This window comes from Stegodyphus dumicola, chromosome 10 (assembly GCF_044657685.1).
Source record: "Stegodyphus dumicola isolate Sdum_Otavi_A_Nest chromosome 10, ASM4465768v1".
In the NCBI taxonomy this organism is placed as follows: domain Eukaryota; kingdom Metazoa; phylum Arthropoda; class Arachnida; order Araneae; family Eresidae; genus Stegodyphus; species Stegodyphus dumicola.
Window position 1 is genome coordinate 156222502 of NC_140777.1, and position 20477 is coordinate 156242978.

Consider the following 20477-nt stretch of genomic DNA (forward strand, 5'->3'; position numbering starts at 1 on the left):
ATCATCTGAGGTGCAAGGTCTACATTTTAAAATATAAAATGGGAAAATAAAAATGTTTTATTTTGGATGTTGCTTAATTAGAGTTTTAATAAGGTGACTAGATTTTGAAGTTCGAAATTCAGAATGCTATATACATAATTTTTTAATATTTTTTTTACAAATAAATTATTTTGCTATTATTGTTATTGCGGTTGAGGTTATATGTAGATCAACAGATATATATATATATATATATATATAAATCAAAACAAATAAATTTTGTTTTATTTTTTTAATAAATAAAAGCTGAATAAAAACACAGTACTCATCTTTAAACAAAAAATAAATTTGAAACCCTTCTATATTATTTTGATGAAGTAGCCTTATATTTCTCTGAAGTATGAATATTTCTTAGGGCATCTTTTCCTTTTTTGACCTTCTTGTAAAAGTCCGTGCAGTTTTCATCAACATTAATTTTGGTGATTAACATACCCTTTAAAGTGTTGACTTTAAACTGTGTCTTATCACCAGTCCAAAAACTGTTCATAATGCTAAATACTCGCTCAGTTGCAGCATTAGTGCCAGTAAGACAAAAGAAAAACTCTGGCAATTTTAATAAAGAAGGGATCCGGTTCTTATTAAAAGAAGTTGTTTCCATCCACCTCTGAGAACTGGGCATATCTTATTTTTTTACCATTCCAATATTTTTTCTTCCATGATGTACTCTTTAAGGTAAACATATTCCTCATATATATCTATTTCCAATAATTCATTATTTGGTATCATTCTATTAACAAAAATGCTGTTTCAATTTGACTCCAAGAAAGGATTTCATTTAATATGATCTAGCTGTATGTTTCCATCTCTGAAATACTTTTTTTTGCTCATTTCTCCAGATAAGAAAGAGCAGTCTGATAAAATGAAACAAGAGCTTTTCAAAACTGAATAACTTCGTATTGTGACATGTCTCCATTCTCTTCAAGTTTTTCTGGAGTTTTTTACATTTATTGGAATGAAGTTATCCTCTAACTTGCTCAATATTAAAGCTTTTAGAGCATCTATTGAAGCAAATACATCAAAAACAGTCACAGTTTGATTTTCAGTTGTTGTAATAACTTTATGAAATATTAAAGACTGAGTGAGTGTTAATAAAATGTAGCCAAGCTTGGTACACTTTCCTTGAGATTGAAAATGAGCCTTCAATGGTAAAAACTTTTGGCAGGAAATAATGCTAACTATCTTCTTTGTGAATATCCGACTAGCATCAAAAATTCGGTTTCTACGAAGTTATAGAAATTTCTCAATGTTTCTACTCTAACAGTATAAGATTTAAAGTATGTTTCCAAAATAATCATTTCTATATCAAATGGCAAGACATCAGGTGATGTTCTTATAGTGTTATAGGTAATTTGCTCTGCATACTCGACTTCATCAAACCATAGTTACGGTTTTCCTTTCCACAGCTATCAGCTCCTCCAAAGTTAGAATTCGTATTATTGGCACAAAGAAAAATAACTTTTTCTTTTAACTTAGATTCTTCAAGACAGGTAGCAAAATAGTTGCTCATAATATCGGATGTTTCACCAGGTAAGGCTCAAATGCCACTTGAAGCAGTTTGGACATACAGTCCACAGACCAGAAGCTAAAGTGGTGGCAAATAGTATGGTTTGCAAAAATACTTTCTACTGCAGGTAATTTTTCTTCTTTACGAACCATCTTCTCCTGTTTGAAGAAATTTTTTAATGATGAGCTAGGTGCAGCAGTAGAGTTTGACATTTCATATTTATTACTGTTTATATGAAGTTTAATATCTCTATGTCCACCATGGCTTATTGAAAATTTTGAAGAACATGTATCGGAATCGCTTATAGTTTCTTCAATAAACGGGTATTCTTCTGTAGGTCTTCATTAAATGTACACATTCTTTTTTTCTTGAACCCATTACTAAAAAGGTCAGTGGTAAAAAATAAACTACAGTAAAATATACCCTTAACATGTATGTAATAATGCACTGATAAATATTACACATTATTTTTTTTAATTTAATCCTTATGCAAGATCAAAATGATGCTGGAGTAAACTTTGCAATCTACACGTGAGAAAAGAAAGATACTTTTAGATGGATAAATCTACAATGAAATTTCAGCAAACTACAAAAGAATTATTTTTAGATGTTGTGTAATAATGTGTAAGGGGATGATACATACTAACATATGTAATACACTGCTGAACACATATGTTATGAACAGCTGATAATTTAACATATGTATATATTATAAATTCAAACTGCAATCAAATTAATATATTAATTAAAAATTGCACTGCTAGCTGTCTCTAAGTAAAAATCTAAACTGCAACTGTGAACTGTGAGCAAAAATTCCTTGGGGAGGGGCTGAGGAGAGAAATATAAGAATGACAAATAGAACTTCCCCACTACAATTTTTCTAAGGTAAACGCTAGATGAGAAATCCCCTATTAATGTGACCGCTATGGTGTGCATCTCTTAACTTATGCTTGCATTCTCAGTTTGTAATCTAAGCTACTTAAATAAATATATGCGGTTAAACATTTATGTTCTCACACTACTGTTAATTAGTTACTAGAATACTTGTCACACTACTACTTAATTATTGACATGAATATCATTTCATATCTGCACAATTTTTAAAATATAGGTACAGCCTCCACTACAGTTACTTTCTTTCCCAAACTTGAAGCACACGCATCAGATAAGGCTTAACTAGCCACGGTTTTAACCAATTTTTATTGCCAGTACGGCTCTTACAAACCATCTGGAATCGGATTATTTTTTACCGTTAAATTATTTTCACACTTTTTCAGCTTTCTGCTCAAAATCGGCCAATGATTGAGGAAATACATACAAGAAAACAAATAATTTTTGCACAAACATAAAATATGGAACAGTGACACTACAGATTTCTACAGCAAAACTACTCACTAATTTTAAACAATGATTAGTGCAAGTGATGTATTTAGATTGCACTTGGAATGTCCATTATTTTAATATGAACTGCAGTCTTGATTGTTTTGGTGACAGGTTTTCTGCATTGTCATATGTTTGCGCTCAACAAAATTTCATATCTATACATAATTTTGCTAAAGCAGACAATACTTGTTGTACCAAATATGGTGAGGTACGTTCCTCAGTCAGTATAAACCACAGAAACCTGTCTCTTACATAATGCTTTGATTATACATACCTTATAACTATGTCAGTTGATAATGTCCAAAATAGCAGGTGTGGAGTTAAGGCTGTAAAAAGTTGCTGATATAAGTTCTGTTATATATGTTATTATATATCTGTTAAAGATGCTGATAATTTTCTTACAAATATTATGTGACAAATAACTTACATTTTTCTAATCCTTGAATAAATGCATCTTTTGAAATGCAATTTCAAAAAACTATCATATTCATTGAGCTATTCAAAGCATTTGAAATAGTTTTCTGTCTTGCTTACATTCTGATTTCAGCATGATCTCTAATCGACTTAATTACTTTTTGGTTGATATAATTATTTTCAACAATTTTGCTCAGCAACTTTCTTTCTTTGTGTTCTGTCTATTGCAATAAATTAGAATCGCTTATGTTAAAAGCTGAAGATCTTTTATACAAACTACATATTTAAATCATTATATGTAAAATCAAAGAAGGGCCAAATATATTCGTCTGGTCTTTTTTTTTTTTTTTTTTTTTTTTTTATGCCAAAGCACTGGAGGGCTATTTGCCTAAGGGAAGAGATTCCTTCGTGAAGGACTTTCTAAGGGAAACTGGCTCATATCCATGTTACACATGGTGAAAACCATGAAAACACACATGCAACCAGTATGTTCACCAAGATTCTAACTTCAGACTGAACTACCAGTATTCAGTGACTTTACCACTCAGCCACTGATGGGGCCAAATATATTCACATAAAGAAACTTTAAATCTAATGTTACTGATGTAAGTTCAGAAAAATTGCATACATTTGTTCAAAATCAATTGTTGACATAGTATTTGAAAAAACATTTGAAGATTTTGCTGCTGTGTTTCAAAATTGCAGAATGGAATTTTAATAGTTAAAATGTTAATGCATTGCTTTTACTTTAATCAGCAATTGTAAGGTCAGTATAATAAGGAGTTATATCATAATGGAAAAAAATACTGCAGATTTCAACAAACTAAAAAAATACCGTTTAAAATTTTACATCACTATACTTCTTGTATATTTCAGATTAGATTTTTCCACACAAATATTGAGTACAATATTTCATATGATAAAGCATTATTTGAGAGTACTAAAAATCTCTATGATATGTTTTAATGCTGCATATTATATGCCTATATATTATTTAAATTTGGTATATGACAATAATTCTCAGTCAGATTCACAGTGTTCTGATTGCTAATGTTGGCAGAATATTTATGGTGTGTATTTTAGTTTCGCCAATGAAGACAAAATGGCAAACCTAAACATCACTACTGTAACAGTCTTATTCATAGTTTTGATTGTATTCTAAATGAAAGTGCTTGAAGTTTTTAATTTCTTCTTGTGAGTTTTTATTTAAGTCTTTTAACTAAGGTTTTAAAATTTCACTTACATTTTAAGTTCTTTGGATTATGTGCTCTTAGTTTAAAGACAAAATTTTGATTTGAATTTTTCACTAAAGTATTTTATTATTTCACTTCTGTTTTCAAATCTTTGAATAGAATTCTCTTTATTCAAGATTTTAATTTGAATTTACTTTGTTTCTTCCTTGCTTTGGGGAAGGAGCTAGAATTCAGGTGAACTATTATAATTAAAATACACTGCAATGGTTCATCGACTAATTCTGGATACAGAAAAGCACAGATGTTTGTGGGAAAGAGATTTCAATTGATTTCAATGTTCCTCTTCCTGATGAAGTGGCACTGAGGTTGATTTGAATTCCTCTTCTATTATGTTCTTTTTTCTTTAAATGTCATTGATTTTTTTTAATTGGGGTATTGCTTGTTTGAAGAGTTCTGGTTTTAACATTTACTAAATTTTTTATTGCATTTATAGGATTATTTGAAATTTATTACTTATGAATTTCAATTTTTGGTCTTTGGGAAAAATTAGTTCTTAAATTTCTTACTTTATGTCTTTACTGATAATTTTTCAGCAGCTTAATGCACGAAAATTCTCGACATGATTACATTTTGTTTTAAAAAAATTGTTTCGTAATTATATACAGTGTCTCACAAAAGTGATGGGAAACTTGTGCTTTACAATAGGAAACTGTAATAAAATAAATTAAAAAAACATGTAAAAATTTTTTGTGGGTGTGTTTTATACTTAAATTTAGTAACAATTATTACATAACATACATTTTCTCAAATTATTAAAATATTAATTTAATAAAAATACAATTGTTTAAAACGGAGCAAAAAATGGCTCACATAAGTGATGGGACACCATTAGATACTACTACGTACTACAATAAAAATATTTTTTGAGGTTTTTATTTTTACTCAGAAGCAATTGGCAATAATTTATAAAATCGTCTGCAGTATTTCTCTCCAGTTTGTTTTGAAATTTTTGTGTTTTTTAACTCTGTGCAGCCATGAATGCTAAACGAAAAGAAACTTTGCCTGAAATTCGAAAATTAGTTATTAATTTGCATATTGAATGTGGAAAATCTATTAGAGAAACTCCTGAAACAGTTAACTTGAGTCATTCAACAGTTTACAATATCATTAAACGATATAAAAAGAATCATATGATTCAGGATAAAAGAAGACCTGGCCGACCATCAAAGCTATCCAGTGGAATAAAGCGAATTATTGTTCGAAATATTAAAAAAAATCCAAGAATGAGTGCTCCTAAAGTTCCTGCTGATTTACAAGCATTATATGGAGTAATTGTTAAACCTGAGACTATTAGAAGAGTAATTCGATCTGCTGGATATCACAGTAGAGCAGCCAGGAAAAAATTCTTCCTAAGTGAAAATAATAGAAAACTCAAGACTGGCTTTCGCAAAATCCAACATAAATAAGAATTCTGATTACTGGAATGAAGTTATATTTGCTGATGAGAGTAAATTTAATATATTTGGTTCTAATGGTAGAATTTTGGTGTGGAGAAAACCCAGGGAAGAATTTCGAAAACAGAACTTGGTGCCAACAGTGAAACATGGTGGAGAAGGAGTTATTGTATGGGGGTGTATGTCGTCCGCTGGAGTTGGTCTCTTGTTTTTATTGACTGTATAATGGATCAGTACAAGTATATTGACATTTTAAATCAAAATTTGAAATCTTCAGCTCGAAAATTGAACCTTCATAACGATTTTAAATTCTACCAGGACAATGACCCCACGCACACTGCTTTGAACATTAGACCTTGGCTGCTGTATAACTGTCCTGAAATACTAAAAACACCACCACAATCTCCAGACTTAAATCCCATACAGAATATTTGGCAATAATTGTAATCAAGAATTGGCAAATACACCATTTCTTCAAAACAACAATTAAAATCGGTGCTTCAAGAAGAATGGGGTAAAATCACTCCAGAAATCACAAAAAAATTAGCCGAATCCATCCCAAGAAGATTAAATCATGTTTTAAAAGTAAATGGAAATTCAACAAAATATTAAAACCTTTTAAAAAGTAAAAATTTTGGGTAAATATTTGATGGAAAAGTAAGTGTCCCATCACTTATGTGAGCCATTTTTTTTTCTCCGTTCTAAACAATTGTATTTTTATTAAATTAATATTTTAATGTTTTGAGAAAATGTATGTTATGTAATAATTGTTACTAAATTTAAGTATGAAACACACCCACAAAAAATTTTTACATGTTTTTTTAATTTATTTTACTACAGTTTCCTTTTGTAAAGCACAAGTGTCCCATTACTTTTGTGAGACACTGTACATACAAACAATGGCCATATTTTTTTTCAGTAATTGTTCACCTAATAATCTACAAATAAATTAAGTTTAAAACACTCAGGAAATTAAGATATAGTAAGTAAACCTAATTATTGTAATAAATCAAACGCAAGTTAATTTTAAACACAGAATATCCTAAGAAAGGACTGAAATAGAGATAAATTGTGTTTCTTTTATGTAACAAAATGTTTTCGGCAAAGAAACATAAAGAAAATCTAAACAATTTCTCATTTTGTGCTCAAAAGTTAAAAAAAGGTACAAAAATGTCAAAAAGTATTTGCATTACTTCACTGCAATTCATGTTTCTAAAATGCTTATTATTTAATGCATAAAAAATCTTAATTAAATGTTAAAAATTAGATTGGAAATAATAATAACCATTCATGAAAAGATTACAATTATTAAACAAATAAAGTAAAACAATACAAAATAAAATGAAAATATGACAGTTACAGTGTCACACTCACTACTACACTCACTCATTACTACACTCAGAACATTATTATCAAGCTTACTAACCACAGTGAAATATGGAAATTTTATCATCATTATTAAAAATCTAAATTATTTAGTCAATAGATAAAGTTTTGGTTAATCTTCGGAATATGGTAACTTGGCGATTTTGGTGAAAATTTGGTGACCAACCCTGCTACAGCAAGCTGCTAGTTGTTTTTTTTTGGACGCCATTCTGTTTTCACGAAGTAAAGGTGTTTTTTTTTTTTTTTTTTTTTAAACTAAATTTTTTTTCTAACAATCTGCTAGCCGAATTATGCTTATGCTAGAACTTTTATTGAACAAAAGTGCTTAATCATGACGAAGATTAGGTGCAAAATTGGGAGAAAGTGCAGAATCGCCCACTGCTTGCCGCGTTTTTAAGAATTGCATGGTATCCATGTACACGTCGACCTATTTTCACTTACAAAAACATCCCAGAATTGCACAAAAATGGCATTGCGCACACTCTTGACTTTATCCATGTACACTGCTTAAGTCCTAGCTAGTAACCTTTATCGCCTTACCAAAATGTTGCCAAACTACCTGTTACCATATTCCAAAGATTAGCCAATGTTTTAAAATGTTTCCATTGATGCAATGCTTGCCCAATTCTTGATTTAACATAAAATATTAAAAATTTATCCTTGCACAATATATATGCTTACTGAAATTTTCAAATTTGATATCTATTGAAATTTTCATGATAATGGCATGTAATTATTCATTATGTCTCTCTACCATGCTTGTATCTTTGCAAACTGTTAAAACGTCAGACATCCCGCGCATACACAAAAAGAAATACGGTGGAACCTCAAGATATTAGTTTAATTTGTTCCAACCTTGAGCTCGTATAGCGAATTTTTCGTATCTAGAATAAAACTTCCCCATTGAAATTAATGAAAATTCAGTTAATTTGTTCTGCACCCTCAAAAATCTCATTACCATCTCATCTTCAGTCCCTGTACTCATATTTTTCAAAGGTCCACGTAGAGATTCTTGGCCTTAGTGCAAATGATAGCTTCTGACATCAAATCACCTTTTAAGTGCTTCTCGTTAATCCACACCAACAACAACTTCTCAACATCTTATAGGAGTTTAGGACAGGGCTTGGATATAACAATAACTTCTTTGGCCACATCAAGTTTCTTAATTTCTTCCTTCTTCTTCAGAATAGTGCTGATCGCCCGATGTCGAACGGCCGTACGTATTCACCAATTTCGTCACTCTTACACCAAGCTTATGTTTATCTATGATTTCTTTCTTAATTTCAAAAGCCATGGCTTCATTATTTTTCTTTGCAGCACTATCTGAGGCAACAATCTTCTTGGCAGGCACTGTGAAATAATTGTTTTCACATTAAAAGTAAAAAGCAATTAACTCACAAGCGCACAAACATGTAGATCAAAGAACACTAACTTATCAGACAAGGGGATCCCGAGTCAATATAGATTGGGAAGTGCGCCATACATACCAACAACCTAACTCATTGCTCGTTACTCGAGTCAAGGCTTGCATTTAGAGACAAATTTTTCACTCATGTTTTTCTCGTATCTCAAATTTCTTGTTCATAGAGGTGCTCATATCTCAAGGTTCCACTGTAACTTACTTTAAATTAGTAGCACCATATAAAATCTAAAGATTTTAACTATAGAAGATTTAAGATTTAAACAAATATTATTATTGCCTTTTAAGTGAAAATTTAGCAAAGAGCCCATGACATTTTTTTTTTTTTTCCAAAACTATATGCCAAAATACATATACAGTCAAAAGTCTTTAATCCGGATGTCTATAATCCGGACCTCAAAGCTACAAACTTTCTGCGCATGCGTAAACGCATAATGCATTTACTCATGCACATAATACCTTTACGCATACGCATGATACCTTTACGCATGTGCGTTTAATGTATTACGGATGGTATAAGCTAAGGTAAAATTATCTAATTATCTATTTCAGTTAATGATGCAGATTCCGTTGTTCCTTAATTTTCTAATTGGATCCGGCTTATTATTTTTTGCAGACTGTTAGAGCAATTTTATAAAAGTAAGCTTGAACTTTCGATTATGTCAAAAAGAATTTCTGATTCTGGAGCTGCCAAACGATCTACAAAGCGAAAGCATGTTTCGAAAAATGAAAACCTCCATGAATGGAAAGGAAACTGCATTTCTAGAAGTATCAATTTGTTTTTATCACTCAAAAGATATCATTGATTTTAAGTTAATCTAGAAAGTAAAACTGCTCTATTTACCATGTTTTCACTAGGATATCAATTATGCAGGGTTTGTGATGAAATTTTGTCAAAATTAGATCAGAATATTGCCAGCCAAAAGAATGATCTGTATAACAATTCTCCAATGTAAATTTATAAAATTACCATAATATGAAAAATGTTAGTCAAAAAAATAAAGTTTGTATCATTCAACACTGATATTACTTGCTATGTTTATAAAGAATGTTTTGTTTCCCAAAATCGAAAATAGAAAATGAAAGAATCACTGTACATAAAGTATGATACTGAAGCCATGCAAGCTGCTGTAACAAAGGTCACTAAGGTTGTCCCAATGAGAAGTTTGTTTTCAAAAATCTGTTCACACATGAACTTACCCCAACACTGGTTTTAATAACTAAGAACATTCAAAGCAATACGGCACAAACTTAATTAACACAGTTAATTAAGTTTATAAACTTAATTAACACAAATACTAGCTGCATCAGCTGCACCATCATACTTTAGAAATGATTAACTACATAACAGTTACAAGATTATTAAACATCCTACATTTTACACTTTTTCAACGTAGTTCCAGAGAACAACTAATGACAGGTATTGCTGATGCATTTACTGAATTTTCACGATATATATTTGCTGATACAAGCAGATCTTCTCATACACGACATTGATTAGATTATACTGTTATGAATTTTGTACATAGATAAGATGATTTTTAGTGCAATTCTATGCGAAATTGTTGTATTTTTTTGTGTAATGTAATGCGAAAAAATCATAAGAGACAAGCTATGCTGGAAAAGTAAGAATACAGGGGCAAGTCTATTTAACATTGAGCAAATACGTATCTTGGTAATTTGACGAGATATCACCAAGCTGGCAACAGTTTGGGCAACTAATTTTTGTTGCCAAATTTGGCAAGAAATCACAAAAGTTGCAAAATTTGGCTACACTTTAGTCTAGTCCCTGTATCACCATAATAGGTATTGTAATTGAATAAATGTAATTGATCATTATATTAGTTGTAACCACAATTCAACCCTCATGTTGCCTTCCAGTAATTTCAAGAAGCAATAAGTACTAGAAGTACCTTGGTGGCCAGATGAAAACCATATAGGGCTGGAGAGAGCATCTGCTCTTAGTAGTTGTTGTTGTTGCGTGTTGTTAGTTCAGTGTGAGTTCGGAGGACTGAGATATCTCTAGGTAGCTTTCTATTTAGATGCACTTTACATTGCACTGTGTTTTTATTCTTTGTAGTTTGGAGTGTAACTACTGATTGTACTCTGTGATACTGTGAACACCTATATGAGTATTTCTGTAGAAATTTCCAGAACTCTGAAATGTTTCTTTTGATAAATAAATTTTATCAAGCTATCATCGGACCTGTGAGAATTCAATCTACTATGTAACCGTATGCATGCAACAATACTGTATAAAATGCATTATCTTTAGATGGACATTCAGAAATCAGCCAGTCTCGCACCGAGTAATAGTCTGAAAGGGAATGTCTCAAATATTCACTTCATTAACATGAAAAACAGAAATATAATGGTAACTCAGTATATGGTCCATTGTTAAAGACGTTCCACTTGGTATACATCATGTTTTGAATGCCAAACTTTTTTGTTTGGTACATGATATTTGCTTCGAAAATGACTAAGTTTAATGAATTATGTATGTTCACACTACACTTGCTTATCTCTTTCAATATAATGCTAGAATTGCTTATGAGCATCAGTACACTTTTTGCTATTAGTTTGTACACGATGAGTTTGATCTGTTAAGCAACTCATACTATAACTGTGAGATTTCAAATTATTTTTGTGTTTTATCAATATTTTTTTTAATTCATTAACATTTTAGGAAAGTTAATGAGGAGAGACAAGGTACAAAGAAAAAGGTCCGAATCCCAATAGAGTTAAAAAAAAATGTTATCACTAAAAAGTATAAAGATGGCATGTGCATAGGACTTAATTATTGCTTATTGCATGCTGAATACTATGGTGTTTATGACTGCATGAAACAAAGACACTATTAAATTGGCTAACAATGAAAAGAAGGATGAAATCAATTGCCAAACATTAGGACATGTTAAGAACTTGCTTTTAACCAGAATAACATAAAAATAATTATGTACAGTATCATGTGCAGTGCACTTCATTTACGTGCAGGATATATTTCACCCACTGCATTTGTATTTTACTCTTAAACAGTTTATAATAATAACAATAGGATTTTTTATAAGAATAGATTAATCATTTTCCCTTTATTCCTTATTGGAAAAGTTCATTTGGTACACATCCAGTTTGGTATATATGTCCAAGATTAATGAGATACATTGAGGAACTAGACTGTACAAGATTAATGAGATACATTGAGGTACTAGTACATCCAAGATTAATGAGATACATTGAGATCTAGAACAGATTAATGAACATACATTGAAGGTACTACTATAATACAAAAACTGCCAGGTATTAAAATTGTCATACTAGATCCCTTTGTGTGGTTTTGAAAAGTGCAATAATTTTCAGAGGTTGACAATACACAAGATAATATGTCTGGGTTGATTAATGATTGCAGCAAAAGAAAGTTATACAGTATAGCATGGATTGATGGATAGAGAAACAGGAATCTAAGCAAGAAATATTTAGGATCATCGGTACTCTTCTGTTATCGGAACCGGATTCAGTAATATATGTATGCATGTGCGTATATGTGTATACGTATACACACATATATACATTCATACATGAACACATTCATCCACGCATAGATGCATATCCAGTTCTGATAACAGAGCAGTACTGGTTCTTCATTACGAAGCAATGTTCATCCTTATTTCCCCCTCTACAAATAAGCAGCAGTTACCCAAAAAAGTTCAAGCTTTCAACCTCTGCTGAAGAGGTTAGCAATAAATATTGTTTAGATAAAAATGATAGCATTACTTTTCATACAGATTCCATTTAATATTAAAAGTTGAGGCAGTTTATTTTATCATGTCATAGTGTTACTTTAAAGATTCTATTTAATATTGAAAATTGAAGCAATTTATTTTATGATGTTATATTCAGTATTATTTTAATTTGTAGCAGGTAAGATGGTTTGCATATTGTAATATTTCATTATTTAACAAAAAATTATATTTATTATTCTTAATATTGGAGTGGCAACACCATATTTGTATCGTGTAACCGTTGCTTAGCAATGCCGGAAAATGTTTAAAAATTCCGGTTTTTTTTGGCAGTTAGTAGATGATTGAAAATTTATCAAGAAAGAAATAGTAAAAGTAAGCTACAGTGTGTTGCTATAACAGATAAACTTGTATTTTAAATTATCCATCTCTGTGACCTGAGAATAAAATTTATATTTCATCAAGAAGCTCATCTGTTATTTCATTAAATACTGCAAAATACATTACAGTTTTATAAAATTGGAGGCTCCACCGACATCCTGGAAACTAGGAGTGTAATTATCAATTTTGATGGTGCTGATCTCCTAATACCAAAAATGTTGCTGAAATTTTGAGAAACTTTGCTAGTACTAATTGCCGAGTTTGTTTATTTCAAGGAAGAATTGATATCAGAAGTCTGCCATTTTAAAGTCAAATTTTGAAGCGGATCATTCTAAGGTTATCGTCTGTGTTTCAATGGCTTGCGTCCGAGCAAAGAACTGTCAGAAAAGGATACTGCTGATCTCCAAAGATAAGACTAACTTTTGGTTTTCATAAAAAAGTGTTTATTGAGTTTTAGTATTTCATTTCAGAATTATATTTAAATAATGTAACTTTTTGTTTAAAATTACTAATACTAAAAATATTAGGCATAAATTATAATTGATATTTGTGATAAAGAAGTATTTAAAAGGTTATTATTTAGGCTTTACTGTTATTTGTATTGAATTTTTATGTTGAATATTAATATGTGTAAGCCATCTCGGCATTTATAAAAAAAAAAACAAAGAATTGCTAAATGTATGTTTGAATTTCTTCCCAAGCAGGCGTGTGGGTAATAAGTAGAAATGTCAAACTGACGTAGTGTGATTTTATTGTACTGCCAAACTGACAAAAGTCTTTTCTTAGTTCTTACCATCCAGGTGTGTGATAGAGAGTAACACCATCCTGACGTACTACAGCTAAAATTTTTAAACTGGCAAAAATTGTTTTTGCAATCGCCAACTAAGCATGGAGATAGAAAGTAAAATTGTCAAACTGATGTGGATATAATTCCATTGTATTGCCTAACTGGCAGAGGTGTTTATATTGTCATCACCAATGAGGCTTGTGAATAGCGAGTTAAAACGTCAACCTGGCATAGTATTATTTTATTTTCTGCCAAACTGGCAAAGATGTTTAAAAATAATTCTCTCCAACTGGTAAGTGTTAATTTCGTATTTGACAAATTAAGTCTCGCCAAAAGTTATATATTTTTAATACAAGTATAATTTGTAAGATTCAATTTTAAAAGAAAGCCTATTAAAGGTCAATTGTTCAACATGTCATTCTTAGCTAGGAGTAAAAACAGGATTTAAAGGTACTAGTAACAAGAGTTAGGTTTAACCATGAAACCTGAATTTAAGATTGTTCATTTGCATAAATTGATTACTGAAAGTCCTGGTTATCACAACAAATGAGTCTCTGATTTCCATTACATAAAGCATTTTTGTTAAAAAAACTCAGTTTGTTACTAAAATGAAAATTCACTTCTTTGTCTCAAAAAAAAAGAAAAGAAAAGAAAGAAAGAAAGAAGAGCAAAATTTTAACAGTTAATAAGTAGACATAGATGACTCAAAACAAAACAGTTAAATACTTTTACTTTCATAAAAAAATAATTAAAAATTTGGGATTTTCATTAATAAAGTGATAATTTTGTTAAAAAATATTTTCACACCACTTCATTTTTAAATAGAAGAAGATATGACAATCATTTATGAAAGAAAAGATGAATATTATACCATAAACAAATGAACTGGTTCTTCATACATATCACTGATATATTCGGTCTATTGGGCTTAATGTATACATACTGATGCAGCAAATTAACTAAAACAAAGTTGATTCAAGTTAGTCTTAAGTGTGATGCAACAGTGTACCCATGGCTACTGATAAAGTTCATTTATGCCTGTTGACGCCAGAGAAGCCATCTGTGAAAAATATGTAATATTTGTGTTCTAAAACGATGATGCTGATGTTTGTTTATAGCGCCACTTTGTGGCCACTTGTATTGAGTTTGAGTGTGTACCGAGACGCCGCCGAGAGATGTGAACTAACTATGCGGCTTTTTGTGTAATTAATAAATTTTAATATACAGTCCATTTTTGAGTTCTTGTGTAAAGTGATTTATTTAATTATGGGTTTTACTAAGCTATTGACGGGCCAATTGTTGGCCCTTACCCAGCCGGAGTTATACCAGTAGTGAAAGTGTGTGTTAAAAATTCTTCGAATGTGTGTCAAAGCCGGAAGACAAGTGTCATGGAAGGAGAACTTGCAGATTACTCTTAAATAGAAGATACATGGCCTTAATTGTAATAACTGTGTAATTGAAAAATAGATTCAAAATGTTTAAAAGTGCAAAAAAGGAAATTTATAAGCGTCTTGCTGTAGAGCTGAATTTGGACATTTCACAAGCAAAAACTATATCAGATTTAATTGATATAATCAAAAACAGTGAAAGCTATAAAAATGACCCTGTATTAGTTGAAGGTATAGGAAATAATATTATCGACAAAAGAAAAAGTAATGAGATCCGATTGCTCGAAGTTGAGTAATTGAAAACGGAACTAGAACTTGCAAAGTTGCGAGCAGAATCAAAGATTGATATGAGTAATATGAGAAAAGGGAAAATGTAAAATATTTCAAAAAGTGTTCCAGAGAAATTTAAATCAGAAATTCTTCTAAATCTGTTGGGAGAAAAAGCCACAAATGTCATTACATACATTAAAGACGACGAATTAGGATATTATTCGAAGTTTAAAGAAATAGTGCTAATACAATTCAAACCTTCCCCCCAAATTTGTTTAGAAAATTTTAGGAAGACAACGAATGACGAATGAAACTTATGTGCAGTTCACGTCTAGATTAACTACGAGTTGGGATTATTATTTGAAACTGAGAAAGGTAAATGACTTTGAAACATTAAAGCAATTAATGGTTTCTGATAAAATATGTCAAACACTTGATAAAGAGGTTATGTATTTTATAAATATATGGCAAGGAAATTCTTGGTTTAAACCTGTAGAATTGGCGAAGAAGATAGATTTATATTATACATCAAAGGGAAAACCTGTAGTGGATAATTCTAGGTTAAGTAATAAAAACAGTTATCCTAAATATATGTCAAAGGTTTTTCTAAATAATGTAAAAAATTCAAAATGTATTTTATCTTGGAATGAAATTCATCTTTTGTACAAATGCACTGTTTATAAAAACATGACAGTTAGTGATAGAGTTGGGCTAGTGAAATCAAAACATCTATGTTTCAACTGTTTAGGAAATCATAAAGTGATTGATTGCAGCAATAAATTCCTTTGCAGTATTTGTAAAAAGAAACATCAGTGACCAAAATTTATTCTCAACAATGTGCAATCTCATGAATGAATTAAAAGCTGTCTTACTTTTGTTTGTTTAATTAAAAATGCATTGGATAACTTTTTTAGTTAGAGGTTTGTTAGATGTTGGTGCCAATTCAAATTTTATGAGCAAAAGGTTAGCAGATTTGCTTCAATTAAAGCGAGAAAAGACTAACATTTCTGTTTCAGGAACAAATAATTTGTCTTTGAATATAAAATCTAGAGTTAGTGCAACTATTTTAAATAGAAACAAGAGTTTCTGTTTAAATTTTTTGGTGGTTCCTAAAATAACAGAATATACGCCCTCTAGGCCTCTTGAAATTAATGTTTCATCTTTAAATAACATCAATTTAGCAGATGACAAATTTTTTGAGCCAGGCCCAATTGTATTTGTGATAGGTGCAGAACATTTCTATGAGCTTTTAAAACCAGGTCAAATTTCCCTTCAGGATTCAAATTAAAGATTAGAAAATAGTGTTTTCGCTATGTTGTAAGTGGGACACTCTGCTAAAGAAGAAAGTAAATTACATCGTGAACTTATTACAGATACAGATAATTTGGAATTAGAAAGAGCAGTAAGAGAGTTTGGGGAAATCGAAAACGTAGAAAGAGAGTCTGAGATTTCTAAAAGTAAAGAAGCAGAAATTTGTGAACAGCATTTTCTCAAGAACTATTCTAGGACTGAAACTGGAAAATATGTATTCAAGATACGGTTTAAGGAAGATCCAATGTGTTTAGAGAATTTGAAACAAGTCGTGTTTAAGAGGTTGAATTCGTTGTGGACTCGTTTAAGTAAGGATGAAAATCACTTATTATTGTACCCTGATTTTCTACATGAATATAGTGACTACTACTTTTCTACATGAATACAGGTCACATGACTGAAGTGATAGATGAAGATGAGCAAAAGGGGAAATATTATATTCCACACCTTGGTATTTATTGCCTTGAGAAAAGTTCGACACCTTTGAGCGGATGCTTTTACAGCGGATATCAGAAAGATGTACCGAATAATATTGATTCATCCTACTCAATGGCAGCTACAGAGAATTTTGTGGAAAGAGTCAATTAATGGTCCAGTTAAAACATTTGAGTTGAACACGGTCACCTATGGCACAGTAAGTACACCTCTTTTAGCCATGAGAACATTACGTCAGCTTGGTATAGATGAGTTCACAAATTTTCCATTAGCAGCTGCAGTTCTATAGTGATTTTTACATGGATGATGTGCTAACAGGGTCCAGTTCATCGAGTTCGGCGAAAGAGCTACAGCATGAATTAATTGAGATTTTAAAAAGTGCAACTTTGACTCTATACCAAGGTATGAGTCATATGAGTCAACCTTGATAAATACCAAGGTGTGGAATATAATATTTCCCCTTTTGCTCATCTTCATCTATCACTTCAGTCATGTGACCTAGTTTACTATATTCATGTAGAAAATCAGATGTACAAATGGTGTAGCAACAATCTGGAGCTTGCAGTTAACGTTTATGATGAATACACATTTCAGTGCACGAATGAAGTGTCAGCCTTTGGTGTTTCCTGGAAAGCAGATAAAGATTGTTTTAACTTTAAAGTGAAACTAGAAAATGAGTGTGAAATTACTAAAAGGCAAGTTTTGTCAACAATAACGAGAATCTTTGACCCACTTGGTTTATTGGGTCCCATGATAGCTAAAGCTAAAATATTTCTTCAGAGTATGGGTTTTGAAGCTCAATTCGAACAATCTTCTACCTGAAAAAGAAGCCAAAGAATGGCAACGGTTTTTCTCTGAACTGCCACATATATGTAAATTAGAAATTAACAGATGCATTCTTGTCGCAGAAGCAATTGTTATCGAGTTACACGGATTTTGTGACGCCTCTGGGTTAGCTTATGGAGCTGCAGTTTATTATAAGTCCATCTCCCATCATGTGAAGTGGTGATAAGGCTGGTAACAAATAAATCAAAAGTTTCTCCTATAAAGCAAGTTACCAAGTTTACAAGATTAAAGTTATGCACAGCTGTATTGCTTGCGAAGTTAATGACTCGAGTAATATCTGCTCTGAAATTTAATGTGAATAATGCATTTTTCTGGAGTGACTCTACGATAGTCTTCGCTTGGCTGAAAAAGGAGCCCTGTTGTATGAAAACGTTTGTTGCTAACTGAGTTGCGGTGAACTGTAGTGGTGTGGTCCCCTATTTCTTCTTCAACCTGTGATGACTATGTGCCAAGATGATATCCCTGAGGAGTCCGAAGAACTGTATCTTCGTGCATTAAAACCACCAATAGTAAGTAAAATATATGCACTTATTAACACTTCTGAGCCATTAGATGTCATGAATAATTGTTCATCTTACAATAAATTGCTAAGCGTAGTGGCTTGGTGCAAGAGATTCATGCATAACACTAGCCATCCATTGCATGATACACGCAGAACGTTGACAACCAGTGAACTTTCTAGTGCATTATTGTGTATTGCGAAAAATTTTCAAGAGACTTCATTTGTGACAGAAATCCAGTGCTTAGAAAAGAGTGCTCCTATTCCTAATAGTAGTAAACTATTGAATTTGTATCCATTTTTAGACCATGATGGAGTACTCAGAGTGGATGGCAGACTGAAAAACAGTGACTTGAGTGAAATGAAAAAGCATCCTATGATTCTGCCAATTAAACATAATTTTACTGTAATTGTGATTAATCATTTTCATGTTCATTATTTTCATGCAGATGCTGAAAAAACACTATCACTTATAAGGAGTACATTTTGGATTGTCTCTACAAGAAATGTAATTCAAAAATTATATTTAATTGTATGATTTGTAAAAACATAAATTCTAGGTCTGTGCAGCAACAGATGACTGATTTACCAGCTGCGAGAGTGACCATATCAAGAGTTTTTGCTAGAACAGGACTCGATTTCTGTGGTCCATTTGTGATAAAAAGTGTTGTAGGTAGAAGTAAACAGGTAAAAAAAGTATTTGTATGTATTTTTGCATGTTTCACTATGAAAGCCTTGCACTTTGAGACTGTAAATGATTTAACAAGTGCAGCATTTATAGCAGCACTTAAACGCTTTATTGACAGGCGAGGTAAACCCTCAGATATTTTCAGTGATAATGGCAGAAATTTTATAGGTGCTCATAGAGAATTAAGAGCGATTCTAAAATCTTTATTTAAGGAAAAAAGTGAGGAAGAAATCAAAGGTTATTTGGCTACTGAAGGCATAAATTGGCATTTTAATCCTCCCTCTACTCCTCACTTTGGAGGTTTATGGGAAGTTGTGTGAAATCCCTTAAATATCACTTGAAACGTGTGGTGGGAAAAACAATTCTAACTTATGAAGAATTTTTTACTCTAATTGTTCAAAATGAATCTGTATTTAATTCTCGCCCGCTTTGTCCCATACCAAATGATCCAAATGATGTAGAAGCATTGACACCTGCTCACTTTCTTATTGGCTCATCTTTAATTGCATTGCCTGAACCTAATTTTACAGATTCCTATAAATCGGATAACTAGATGGCAAATGGTTCAGAAATTAAATCAAAATTTTTTGGAAAAAATGGTCATCTGAATATTTAAACAAACTTTTAAATAGACCTAAATGGTATAAAGGAAAAGTAGAAATGAAGGAAAGAGATTTAGTTTTAGTAAAATATTCAGATAATTACTCTCCTTTAAAGTGGCATTTAACACAAATTATTAAAACCCATCCAGGTCAAGATAATATTATTGGAGTTGTGACACTTAAAGATAAAAATGGAATCTATAAAAGGCCACTGACAAAAATTGTACCTTTGCCTTTTGTTAATGAAAAAGTTTCAGTTACTTAAATTTTATTTGTAGTTAATTATCAAGTTTGAGTTTGTATAATTGTATAACCATCACTATTATTTATCTTGGAGTGTTGTGTTTGTATTTTATAACTTAAGGTTTAAATTTATTGTTGAACGTAACATTCAAAGCCGGGCTGGATGTTGACACCAGAGACGCCATCTGTGAAAAACATGTAATATTTGTGTTCTAAAACGATGACACTGATGTTTGTTTATAGCGCCACCTTGTGGCCACTTGTATAAGTTTGAGTGTGTTCCAAGATGCCGCCGAGAGATGTGAACTAACTACGCAGCTTTTTGTGTAATTAATAAATTTTTAGTATACAGTCCATTTTTGAGTTCTTGTGTAAGTGATTTATTTAATTAAGAGTTTTACTGAGCTATTAACAGGCCCAACGCCACTGTATTTTATATGAATTTCAGCAGGGAAGAATTGCTACAGAAGCATGTAGATATTTATTGAAAGTGTTTG

The 20477-nt window shown here is 31.3% G+C and overlaps 1 protein-coding gene across 3 annotated transcripts in view; it reads right to left on the bottom strand.

Moving 5' to 3' along the window:
* The window catches only part of LOC146995163 (uncharacterized), a 143728-nt gene that overhangs the window by 104059 nt on the left and 19192 nt on the right, over positions 1–20477 (bottom strand). The window lies entirely within an intron of this gene.